Source organism: Anthonomus grandis, chromosome 3, assembly GCF_022605725.1.
Source record: "Anthonomus grandis grandis chromosome 3, icAntGran1.3, whole genome shotgun sequence".
Lineage (NCBI taxonomy): Eukaryota > Metazoa > Arthropoda > Insecta > Coleoptera > Curculionidae > Anthonomus > Anthonomus grandis.
This window is the reverse complement of record NC_065548.1, coordinates 30,971,843-30,985,173: the sequence shown is the minus strand read 5'-3', so window position 1 is coordinate 30,985,173 and position 13,331 is coordinate 30,971,843. Positions and strand designations below refer to the sequence as shown.

At 29.4% G+C, this 13,331-nt stretch overlaps 2 protein-coding genes across 8 annotated transcripts in view; both read left to right on the top strand.

The window, feature by feature from the left end:
- LOC126734374 (protein slit) overlaps positions 1–13,331 on the top strand; it is a 524,120-nt gene that overhangs the window by 157,933 nt on the left and 352,856 nt on the right. The window contains exon 1 of one of the 7 annotated variants that reach the window (XM_050437971.1): positions 4,426–4,551. The exons of the other annotated variants lie outside the window; for them this stretch is intronic. The gene's annotated coding sequence lies outside the window, so the exon portion shown is untranslated. Of the gene's footprint in view, positions 1–4,425; positions 4,552–13,331 lie in introns of those variants that run through there. 7 annotated transcript variants of the gene reach the window in all.
- The window catches only part of LOC126734377 (chondroitin sulfate synthase 1), a 493,776-nt gene that overhangs the window by 371,088 nt on the left and 109,357 nt on the right, over positions 1–13,331 (top strand). The window lies entirely within an intron of this gene.

The window sequence follows — 13,331 nt, the reverse complement described above, 5'->3', positions numbered from 1 at the left end:
CGCCTATACGGTTGATTAAACGTTTGAATATATCTCGTTTGCTTTGTTGGAGCAGTAAGTCCTATGGAAGCCAATAGTAGAGGACTATCCATTAGAAGGTTCATAAATTTAAAAAACAAATCAGCTATTCTAGCATTCAGAGTAAGCAGAAAAAAGCGCTCATGAAGAGTTCAATAGACATAATGAAAACCTTCCAGAAGCATAATATCAAACTTAAAAGTCATAAAACCTAAAAACTTTATTTGAACCTGTTTAATTCTGTGAATGTGACAAGTATAAGCGGAATTCCGTACAGAGAAACAGTACTTAATAATAGGTCTTATTAAAGAAAATTATAATTGTCTCACAGATAAAGGATCAATAAAATCAGTACAACGCTTGACAAATCCTAACTTGGAGTCTTGGATATCATTTTATCAATGTGTTTTACAAAAGATAGCGAGCGATCAATTGTAACTCTTAAGTCCACAATAAAGGGAACTCCGCTCAAAAAGGAGTTGTTGATTTAATACTCAAAAATCAAAATATTTTTCTTTTTTAAGAAACAGAGAAAATGGCACTTAGATGTACTCATCTTCATGCAATTACATTGACACCACAGCTCCAGCCTTTCCAAGTCAGTCTGCAGTCAGCGGCAGTCATTAAGCGATGTAAAGAATTAAGGTCAATAGCAAAACAAAGAAATCTTGAGTAAAGGAAACACTTAGAAATATCATTAATAAAGACAATAAACAAAAGGGGACCCAAATGGAGGAATACCTGAAAGGCACAATGATTTCTTTAGATTTGAAATTATGTACTCCTTCTATTTCAGTGCGATCTTAAAGGTAACGCTGAATCCATATCAACATAATACAGCTAATACCAGCAGCTTCCAATTTCTGAATTAAAATAGTATGATTGACCCTGTCGAATGCCATAGAGAAGTCTATATATATTGGAGGGGCCTCATCAGAACAATTTAAAATCTCCGACAAATAATCAACATATGTTAACAAATTAAGATCAGTAAATTTTCCTCTGTAAATACTTATAATGAACTTATTAGATGCACTCCTAATTAGGAAAACCTATTAAGTCAAACCCGAAAAATAAAATTAACTCTCTAGATAATACTCTTACTACTTGTGCCAAAACTGTACCTAGATATTAATTTATATAGGAAGAATTACTCTATAATATCCACACAATTGGTAGGATATAGTAAAACTAGGCACAAATACTTATTTAAAAATGGATAATATTTCAATTTGCCTATATTATAATAGTCATACTTTTTTATAAAATATTTATTTACTGAAAGCATAAGATTTGGAGCTTTAAAATTAAAATATATTATACAAATTAATAAAAATATACAACAAATATTGGTTCAAGATGTAAAAAATCTACTAAATGAATTTAATTTTTTAAAAAGAGAAGAAATAAAATGGAATATAAAGTAAATTTAATAATGTATGTCCTAAAGTTGCAATAATAGGTTGATTCGCTCAAATAAAATCTTAAGTTCTCCTCTCTCTTTCTATTTATTATTGATTATTTTAGCATTTAATTAATGAAATATTCTATGAGGGCCTTTGGAGGCGAAATAATGATAACAAACAAGAAATACATAGAAATAAAACAAGAAATATACAAATATTTTTTTTTACATAAAATATTCTTGCTATTATTTGTACAGATGTATTTATTCATTATCTTTTACTGATCAATTGTTGATGCTTTTAATCTATTTTTTTTCTTCTTTTATTTTTCTACGTTTATACTCTTTCATAATATAACATTTTTATAAAATATTATCATACCTAGATGCATATATGCTTATCAATACAGCAGTCTATATACGTGTATAATAATTATTTAAAATAAGTACAAGTAATAAAGATTTCAGTTTAGAATTAATGTTTTTAAGTAACCAAACAGTTATTGCAACATGATTTGACACCTGATATAATCTTTATTAAAATGAATTATGGTATCAGTTGAATTATTTCTAATTAAATATAGAATAATAATAAAATAATAATAACAACTCTTATGATTGCTAAGGAAATTCCAATGCCTAGTAAAGGAAATAAATTCAGTTTTTACGCTTAATGTTTATACTTCTGTTATAAATACGCTATTAAACTTTTTCTTTTAGTCGTCTACTTATTACCTTACAGTTATCACATACAGCTATCATGTTTTTGCTAAATTTCTACAAGACTTTTGTTTTATGTCTGCTTAAATTTCAAATCCGACAAATTAGTTAAGTATCGGAAAGGGATCTATAATATTTAGTAAATTTGCATAATATTTAATAAAACTAGATGTACGTAAACCCAGATACAGAGTATTTTATTAATGATGCAAAACTGCAATGAAGAAATATTGTGTACTTTTACGTGTCTCTATTTTGTTTTGTTTTACAGAACAGCCTAAAATATATTGCTTAACTTTAGGACATGTATTTATAATCCATAAATCAGAGGTATTAAATGAACTAGAGCTGATAGTTAAAAAAAAATATGTCAACATTTATTCAGAAAATCTGTAAACTTATTTCCAGAATCTTAATTAGCATCACAATTAATTAATTTATATTTACTAAAATAAATTAATTAAATAAATTCAATAAATTTACCAATTGTGTATTCAATACAAAAATTATATTTTTAAAGATAAATATTTTGCGCTGTCTACTAAGTGTTATAATCCAATATAAAGATAAAGAAAGACCTTTACTAATTTAGCTGGAAATAAAAAAGTCTTTAACCGCAGAGCGCCTGAGAGACAAAGGTTGAAAAGAAAATTACTTTTTAAAACGAACCAACCTTAGAGCCTGTAATCTCCTCACCTTGTTAGCATGCAAATTTCGGTAATAGTTTTAAAGTATACTTGCCGACGTGAGTGGGTTTTACTTTGTTATTTTTATTATTTAGGAAGCGGATGTTTCTTTAAAAACCAAAACCTTAATTTTTACGTAATTCTCTAGTTTATCTTATTTAAGTGTAGCCGAAAGAAAATATTGTTTTTTGAATGGTAATTTCCAAGAGGTAAGCAAACAACTTATTAATTGTAAACTACGGTTATTGACTTTTAAATAAGATAAACTGGCGAAATTGAAGCTGATGACATCTTGTGCACTCTGGTTTCTCAACCGGCGTAACTTTATCGTAAATAAAGGAGTTAAAGCAAAAATAGCACAAAACAAAATAGAAAATTGGGTTGAGGCGTCATAACGGCACAAGATAAATCAAAAAAGCCACGCTAGTTTATTTTTAAACTGGTAATTCTCGCTGTAGCCGACGCTCCTTTAATAAAATCTCTGGTAAGTCGGTTTTGCCGATGGATAGGAAATTATTTTCGTTTTGCCTGCTTGCTGTTTCAATTCGGATAAGGGTGGTGATTATTAAATTTTTAATAGTAAATAAATTATCAATATTTTCTTATTTCCAAAAATGTTACCATTTTGATCCTTTTCTGTCACAGCCTGTCACAAATTATCTATCAATTCAATTTAAATAATGCGTTAAAAAACCAAAAAAACCAAACGAACAAATAAATAATTATATAGGAAAACTAGATATTTTAATTATAATTGAAAATGAAATTTTCAATCGATTACTCCAACTTTTTTGCTTAGTTTTCAGGTTCTATTCAAATTCCACATTTTTTTTAACTTTTTTTGTTTTAAATTTCTTTTAATTAATTTTTTGATTTATTTTTCTTTTAATCAAAGAGTTTTGCTAATAATAAATCTTGGCAAGCCTACACTAAAGTTCTGATTTAAACTAATAATTGTTTCCAAATTTTAATTAATTTAAAAATTTTTCTACCTATAGGTCCTACTAATAATAAGTTTTCTTATTTACTTTCCAAAGATATCCCTTAATATTAAAGACAAATCGTTTTTTGCAACTTCGAGAAAGTGAAAGAATTTGCCATAAAATAAAAAAAATATATAAATTAATATAACTTGGGATCATTTTAAGCCAAATTGAGAACATCTTTGCCAAACTCACAAATAAGTGACTGCCTAACCCAGAATAAAGCCCACCATCTAAATGAATGAAAAATGTGAACATTGTATCTGCTCAGCACAAATAGACATTAAGAAATTTATCTAGAAGCATAAAAATATATCACAGAATGAGCAAGCAAAATTAAAGTTTTTGTACATATGAATCTCACGAATTACGTTAGCTTTATATATATTTAATTAAGTAAATAAGGCAACAATTTCGTATGATTAATATAACTGAAATACATTTTGATTGCTTATCCTAAAGTAAAACACCTGTTGAGTATACTGGTGGCGCTAGTATCGCTACGCCTCGGATTTCTTAATTTATTGGGTTCCGCTCCCGGCCGTGGTTCTTTATGGGTCTGTCACTTGTCAAGATCGATATCGATTTTCACTTCGGATAACTCCGCTCACTTGGTTCAAGTTATTTAAATATTCCTTACTTTTGATTCATTGGAACCTCTTTTACCTTATCAATACAAGATTTGATAATTTCTCGGCAGGATGCCTAAGATTTAATTGGAAATTGGAAATTTAGCGAGGTGAGTGATAGACCATTTCGTTGTTCTACCGGCATTGTGACATTGAGTTATATTATTATCACTGAAAAATTGTTTCATGCTTTTCTTTTCTTTTCACTTCTTTTTCGTTTTTATCTTCGATTGGTTCTTAACCTTACCACTGTCTTAAGGGTGTAATGGTTTGGAGTTCTGTGATGTGCCACCACTGACACCAGAACAGTCTGGTTTTGCGGTCACCCACGGTGAGGAAACCTAACCTAACTTTGAGCTCCATTTCATACAGTTAGGTTTCGGACAGACTGCCCAGCTTGTTTTTGTAAAGCTTCATGTGTTGCTGACTGAAGATTAGGAAAATTCAGGCCAGTTTTATTATATTATATATACCTTTAAACCTTTTTCTATTTCTAAATAATTTATTATTCCTAACTTGTGGTTATAGTTGATTAAGGTTGATTAGTGGGATATCAACATATAGCCGAAGCCCATATAACCTTGGGGTGTGTTTATGTCTTTCTCGCCTCACTCAATAACTTTATATAATATGTACTATTTTCCATACAATTAACTTTTAAGTAATTTGTCAAACTGTTGGGTATTACCTAAAAATTCCATATTTTGGTATTAATTTTAATAATACACCCACTAACCAAGGTTCATGACTTTCCCTGTGGTAGTCGTTTAATTATCTTCATTTAAGTTTAATGTGATTGAAGTAAACTATTGAATGCCCATAAGCTATAATCTAACCTAAAGTGTAACATAATATTTCAAAAAACTATTCTATAAGGAGTGATCATGAATTGAAAATGAAAATATTTTACAAACAAAAAAGGGGTTTATGTGAAAAAAATGGGTTGTTGTTGGAAACTGTTACCTCTGGTTACCATAGCATAATCCAAATTGTTTTTACTGAAATTTAAATAATCAGGTAAGAAGTTTTCTTAGTTTATTATATTATAAATTCGTGGAAAAATTTGAGCTGGAAAAATTAGGACTACTTAGTAACGTAAAGATTGTGATGAAAACTGAAAATGAATGAAACTGAAGCAACTTCACTGAAATGCTGAAGAAAACCCAGGTTTGTTTATTCCTCGTCGTTCTTTAAAATTAGGCACTCCACAAACTACTAATCATTATACTGTATTTGCATAAAGGGGTATTAAAGCCCATAAAGCTCAGTAAACACAAGAATTTAAACTGGCCGATCATCAATAACGTGTGTTTGCTGATTGGGTCCTTGAAATGCATAAAAATGATCCGAAATTTTATCGAAAGATAATCTTGCTTGAATGATGAGGTATTTTTCCACCATGGTGGCTTCATCAACAACCAAAATTGTCGCGATCCTCTCCATTCTCAACGTGTGACTGGTATGGTTTATAGTCCGGCGAGATCATTAGATCTTAGTTTTTCGAAAATGAGAAATAAATTTTTTATGGTCGGAATTGGATGGTATTAATCTGGAAAATGTTTACCTTTAATAAGACTGCAGTTCGTGCCAAGTTACAAGAAACGAAACCATTGATCTTTTACAGGAAAAGTTTCGGGACCGTGCTATCTCTCAAAGAGGTGATCACAATTGGCCACCAAGATCTTGTGATTTAATACTTCTCTGTGACTTCTTCTTTTAGGGCTACGTAAAACATAAGTTCTACGCTAATAGCCCAGCGTCGATTCAAGACCTCAAAGATGGAATTCGTGAGGCTTTTGAAGGCGTAGGGCAGCCACTTTGCGATTTGGTTGTGAACATTTTCATGAAAAGGATATTATCCTGTAGGCGTGGTCGTGGTGGCCATTGTGGCTTATGCTATTTTCCATTAACATTTAACAGCATATTTTCCCCTTTATATTGTAATAAATATTACATTATTTATCTTAAAAAATGGGATTTGTATTTGAATATCAAAATAATACCTCTTATTGGAAAAGCCTTTTACTTGATGACTTGTGTATTTAGTTTATAGCTTTTTCAAGACCTGTCTTTCCGAAACTAAAGGTATTAAAGCAGAATATAGAAATCGGTTGCTTACTCCTACTTGTGATCCTTAATATATTTTTTCCTTTTTGTTGTTTTTTGAATGTCTTCTCTTGAAGAAGCCGATAAGCAGAAATGCGTATCAGAAAGAACCCGTCTTAATTTTTTGTATCTTAGTTTTTATCCTTCTTGACTTATGAGTATCCCTGCAAACTTATTCTTTTGTCATTCACCATTTTATGTTAAATTTCATAGATATTAAAATTTACAAGGAAAAAAAACAACAGATATAAAGTTATCCTGGAATGATAAATTTCAATACCTAATTCTCAGGCAACCTTTAATGTATGCCGAAAAGCCAGTGTATCTTTTAGTTCCCTTATTTCTTCCCAAGTCTATTAAACGTTCTAAAATAGCAAACATCAGATCTGGATGAATGTCGTAGAAGATTGACAGTCTCTTTAAGAATCGATTAGAAGTTTATAGGAAAATGTTTTAATTGGATGAAATGAGAGAACATGGTGCAGATAGCTTCCATTAAGTTTTGCTTTAAGGTGTTCATATTGCTTTGACATAATGTTAAATAATGCAAAGATATACTAAAACAAAACCTTTTTTACCTTAAAACAGTTTTGTTATATTAGTATATTATTCATTATAAAAGTAAAAAGTTTAAAAAGCATTTCCTTATAGCTTAATTAGCTAGAAGGTTTTGAAACGTAGTTAAAAGTTTTATTAAGGCATAGAAGTAAGATAGTATCAAAAGATATTTATCGGATTTAAATAAATGACTTTTGACATAGAAATTAAGCGGCTTATCAAGTTTAGCTAGTCAGTTAATCCGCTCTCAACATCTCATTTAAAACCAATCATACTAAATTATGAATCCAAAGAGCAGTCGTAGAACTGTAATAGTCTAGCCAAACAGGCTATAAACAATCTTAACTGCTAATGGATACAGCCGTTTAATCGGCAATGGCCAACCTTAAAGATCGTTAACAAGCTATGTGGCGTTTATTAAAAGATAGCAATAAAGTTGTAATTATTGTACTCTTAAATAGTAAATTATAATACCTACACTTCCTTGTGTAGGAGTGCTAAAAACTTAAAAAAGCGACCAACTTTCTTCTTGTTGGGTATGGTAGTAAACGCCCATCACGACTTAAAGATAAATGGGATATTTAGAATCAGTAAGTATAATTATTAGATCTTTCTTATTTATATTCCTTACGGGGTTTAGCTATAATACTTAAAATAACTTATATGTACGTATAAGTACGTATTTTAAAATACTTCTACTATACCCCATACGAAAAGATCAAGAACCCTTAGAATTTACTTTTCCCTATAATTATGAAGATCATGGTGCCTTCAATATTTTCCGCAAATTTTCTTACTTGTTTTCAAATATTGACGCAATTATTTCTATCTGTTGATTTATTATTAGGCCCATGTAAAAAAAATCGTTCCTTGTTCTTTGTAAAAATCCTAAATAGATAACATCATCTGATCATACGGTAAGATATTATTTGGTTTTAGACTTTATTAGTAGATTGATCTTATAAGCAACAAACTGTTTAATGTTTTAACAACAAACAAATACTCAAAGTTTAAAAGGGAGCTTTTTCATTAATACTAAAACGAAAAAGCCATTCTTAAATTTTTATTATGTATGTCTATATGACGCGAAAATAGGGTTCATCATTTCAGCATCTAACCCGTTATACATCAGAAATTTTTAACAAATAATACAATTTTATTTTGGTTAAACAGTTTTTTAAATATTATTCCTATCTTTAAGGTAAAAGTTATATAAATACAAGATATAATATCTCTTATACAAGACATACTAAAGTTATCACTTTTCTTGGTCTTGAATCTTCCAAAATTATTTAAATTAATAATTTTAAAGTCGATTCTTAACTACTCATTCTTTTAGTGTTTTCTATTTAAAAAAAGTATAGACAAATTGATTTTAGTAATATAAAATTCTCTATCTAATCTCTCTAATGTAGGAATCAAAATCGTTTATATCTGTATTTTGTTTAAAAAGCTAATTTACTAGCCCTTATAATTACCTATGTAGATTATAAATCGTGTTTTTTAATAGAGTATCAACTTATGCTGTGTTACATTATATCTTAATTTATTAGTTCCAGCACAAATGTGTTTAAAAAAAGAATCGGGCTTGCGATATTTCTGCAATCTTACTTCAAGAGAATTATATGAAATTTTGAAAAGTTGTTCAATGCTGTCCGATGTTCAATGTGTAGGGAATGTGATTGGAATATCGGAGATTCTTGGAATATTGAAAACACAGTTAAAGAAAATTTAGAACATTTAAAAAAAAATACAAGATTGTACCAGTGCTCAAATTTAACTAGTATTTAAACTAGTATAACTTAATTATATAAGGTGTTACAGAATACAATGCTGAATGTGAAGAGTGTTAATCCTTAAGTGATTATAAGAAGAAAAGTGTAAATAAACCTATGTCCTAAATCCGTTAACTTTTGAGCTACAGGGTGTTGTTAAAATCTTAAGAAAAAAATCGTTTCTTCATCATAACTTTAATAATTTCTAGACATGTTTAAGAAATTTAGCACACACCCTCATCGTCCCATTTTAGGGCAAATTTGATAATTTCTTGACTTTTTTCGTCCTTTATGCTACCGCGAAAAAATAAATATTTTTATGCCTGGTCAATTTGTGGGTAAGAAAAATTAAATTTATTTTTATTTTAGGAAATACCTTAATTCGAATTTTTCTTCTTAAAATCATCTTGGGTTTAATACCCTCAAGGCTCAGCATCTTATTTTGTAACATCCTGTATTTATACATGTTGTATATAGGGTGTCCATTTAATATCGCGGTGCTCGATTTCGGCTAAACTGTGAAATGAAAAAAAACGTTAATAGTGGGAATGTTAATTGAGGTAGAGGGACTACTTTTTAAAATTAGTTTGGTTAATACAGGGTGTCTCCTGTATCATGTATTTGAAATTTTCTTTTTAAATGGAATCACATATATTTTTTTCCGAAATGGAAGTTTTATTTGACTCTTCTCTCTTTAACCCTAAAACTGTTTTGTCGTAAAACTCGACGTTGCCTAGATATCAACAATTTAAAAAAATTTTCACGAAAAACAATGTATCACTTAAATTTTAATATTTATCACCGGCGTTTTTGATCTTCTTAAAAAATCTATGTAGAGTCCTTGACTAAGTTCATTTTATCTTTCGAAATTTATCTTTTTTTATATAGGGTGATCAAAATAGATACTCAAATAATGATATTTTTAATTCAATTTTGCGCTATTTTTTTCTTTTAAATGGAACACCCTGCATCTAGTAACGCGCTTTGATAGAGCATTCTTTTATCTTCAATTTGATATCAACAAGTTATTTAAAGTGATATTTATGATAGATGTTTTTTTTTTATTTTCCCACCGATTTCAATATTTCTAATTTCTTATTTATTTGTCTTATACTAATTTTTGGTGTTTCTACAACCGACATGCTGGTTGCCAATTGGTTTTCTTTATTTAAAAATGTTTGTTCTAGTTTGCCTTTTGTACTCTACGCTTATAGTACGCTCGAATCGTTCTTTTAATTTATTTAACACTCTATCATCAGGATGTTGGTTATTAGGAAAATTTTCTTAATAAAATTCTTGAAGTCAAGAATCAGTTTCCGATAACAGAAATTATATTTACTAATTCTCGCTGAGAGTAATTCATTTTGACACAAATTTACTTAACATGAGTGATAAGTAAACATTAATATTGGCATACGTCACACAACAAAGAATAAATGAATCATGGCCAGCTTTCTTCTAAAAAAAAGGTTCATATTTTTAAATAAGATAAACATCAGGGTTTAATACAACTTGTCTTTACTACTATTATTTTATTATGGTTATGACAACTATTGACTTTTTTTCTCACTAAAAAGTGTTCGAAATAGAATTAAATAGATTGACAAAATCCTTGTCACTCTTATTCCATAAAACATCTATTAGTTGTTTTCCGTCCTCTTTGTCGTAATGCCTTTGAAAAATATGTGTCATTCTTCTTTTAAGAACAAATTTTAAGAAAACGGTTAGAGATTAATGCAATCCATTATTTGTATGTTTCAAATTATATTCACTCACACAAATAGTTAATGAACCTACGCGGATTACAGAACATAGTAGTACCCTTTTTGATCCAATTTTTATCAGCCAACCCGATATCGTCGCTTCCTGCGGTACATTATCTACCAATAATTTGTTAAACCATAAGTTAGTATTCTTAAAAATTAATCTGAAAAAATGTAAGCCGCCACCAAAATTCATTAGATATAGTTGTTTATAAAACAAATATAATAAAAATTTGACATATGCGCATTTCAACATGACCTATATAGAGCAAATTGGTCTAAAATCTTGCAAACTGATAATATCGACAAAAAAAATTAAAATACCTAATGAAACAATTTTAGCCCTCTTTGAAGTGCATGCGCCATTAAGGGAGGTTAATGTTTTAAAAAAACGGCTCCGTGGCTTATTAACGAAGTCGTAGTGAAATAAATGAAACTTACCTTAACAAAAATTTAAACAAAACTGCTTAAATAAAAATCACCTTTTATACAACCAATCTCGTAACAACCTAGTTAAAATAGTAAAAAAAGGCTAAAAAATAATACATTGAATACATCTTTTAGTCTTTCCACCACAGAAGCTATCCATAAAGCTATACACTCAATAAAAACAAATGCGCAGGGTACGGATGATATACCTATTTCCATGTTAATGTTATGTAGCCCCTTCTTAGATACATATATTCTACATATAGTTAATTGCTGTATTGAACAACAATATTTTTCCAATTCTTGGAAAACAGCAATTGTCAAACCATGAGCAAAAATTAGCAACCTTGCATCTTTATCAGATCTTCGAATTGTAAGCATTTTGCCAGCACTTTCAAAGATATTCGAAAAAATCTTATACAATCAGATGTATGCGTTTGTGACCGATCATCATATTATTCCGGACAACCAAGTGGCTTCCTCAAAAACTTTAATACATCTACTGCCCTAGCATCGGCTACAAATAGCATTATCGAGTCAAACGATAAGGGACTGGCCAGCCTTTTGGTCTTATTAGATTATTCAAAGGTTTTGGACACTTTGGGCCATTAACTTCTTTGCGCCAAACTTCACTATTACGGGCTTAGCGATAAGTCTGTAAACAATATTTCTTCTTTTCTGAGTGACCCATCTCAAAAAGTTTCGTACAATACACGTTGCTCTGAAACTATAAATATTTAATCTGGTGTGCCCCAAGGATCAATTCTGTCTCCGCTACTTTTTATATTATATACTGCTGATATTCTTCAATCTACTAGTTACTGCATAGTCACTGCTTTCGCTGACGACACACAGCTTGTATACAATTTTGACACATCTAACTATGTCTATTAGAACATTATCTTATTAGCATAATCTACAACTTAATTTAAGCAAGTCAAAACTTTTATGTATTGCCAATAATAAAAACAGCAAGATTATTGAGAAAAACGTTGATATTGTGTTATATAGCTTTAAACTTCCCTATGTTACTTCGGCTAAAAATCTTGGATTAATCCTTAATGAAAATTTACGTTACCTTAAATAAAAAATATTTTCTTTCTCTTAAATTAATATACAGCCAACGACATTGGCTTAATTTTAGATTTAAAAATACTGTGTGATCGTCAGTCGCGTCCTGAGCCATTATTCGCACTGTGATTTTATATACCTACATGTCTTCGATTAGTAGCAAGACAAGAGAATTAAAAAAATGCAAAATTCTTATTGCAGATTAATATATGGTATTAAAAGGAATGAACATATATTACATAAAATTAAATACTCTAAATGGCTTAATATGTCAAATAGGTGCATTATCAACTTCTTCAATAATAAAACTAAAAAATAAGTATATATTTATTAAGAAATAAAGGATTCTTCATCAGGATTCTACATTTAAATTTACTTTTTACAAAACATCTTTTCTTTTTAATACTTTTAAATGTAAATAAATTTATATTTAAATTTAGGGAATATCTATTTCAAAAACAACCGTAGGAGGGCATGCCAATATGTACATTTATTATTGTTAGTTTATGTAATTAAAAAAAATCATAATATGCTATTTTATCTTTTTATGGTTAAGTTAGAGTAGACTTCGCCATTAATTTAAAATCTTGTATTTATAATGTTTTTAATATTTTTTTTTATTTATTGAAATAAAAGTTATTATTATTATTATTATTATTATTATTATTATTATTATTAAACTTGTTGGTATCAAATTACAAAGAAAATAATGCTCTATCAAAACGCTTTACTAGCTGCAGGTGTTTCGTTAAAAAAATAGCGCAAAACTGAATCGAAAATATCTATATTTAACTAACAATTTCGATCACCTATAAAAAAAAAAATTTTGGAATTTGAAGAGATAAAAGAAATTTGGCAAAGGACTCTGTCTGCTTCTAGATCCCTGAAATGCGGCGTTCCCCAGGGTTCAGTGTTGGGACCACTGTTATTTTTACTATATGTGGATGACTTGAGTTCATTGAAACTGCAGGGCAAGGTGGTTCAGTTTGCTGATGATACCACCATACTATGGAGCCATAAAAATTCTGATTATATTAAGACTTGTATCCTTGAAGATCTGCAGATTTTATCAGGGTGGTGTGCTTCCAACAGGCTCGTGTTTAATGTAAGACAGACGTCTATTATGGGGTTTAAGTGCGATGTTCAGGGTCTGATGTATGACGAAAATTCCCTCTTGCAGAATAAAGA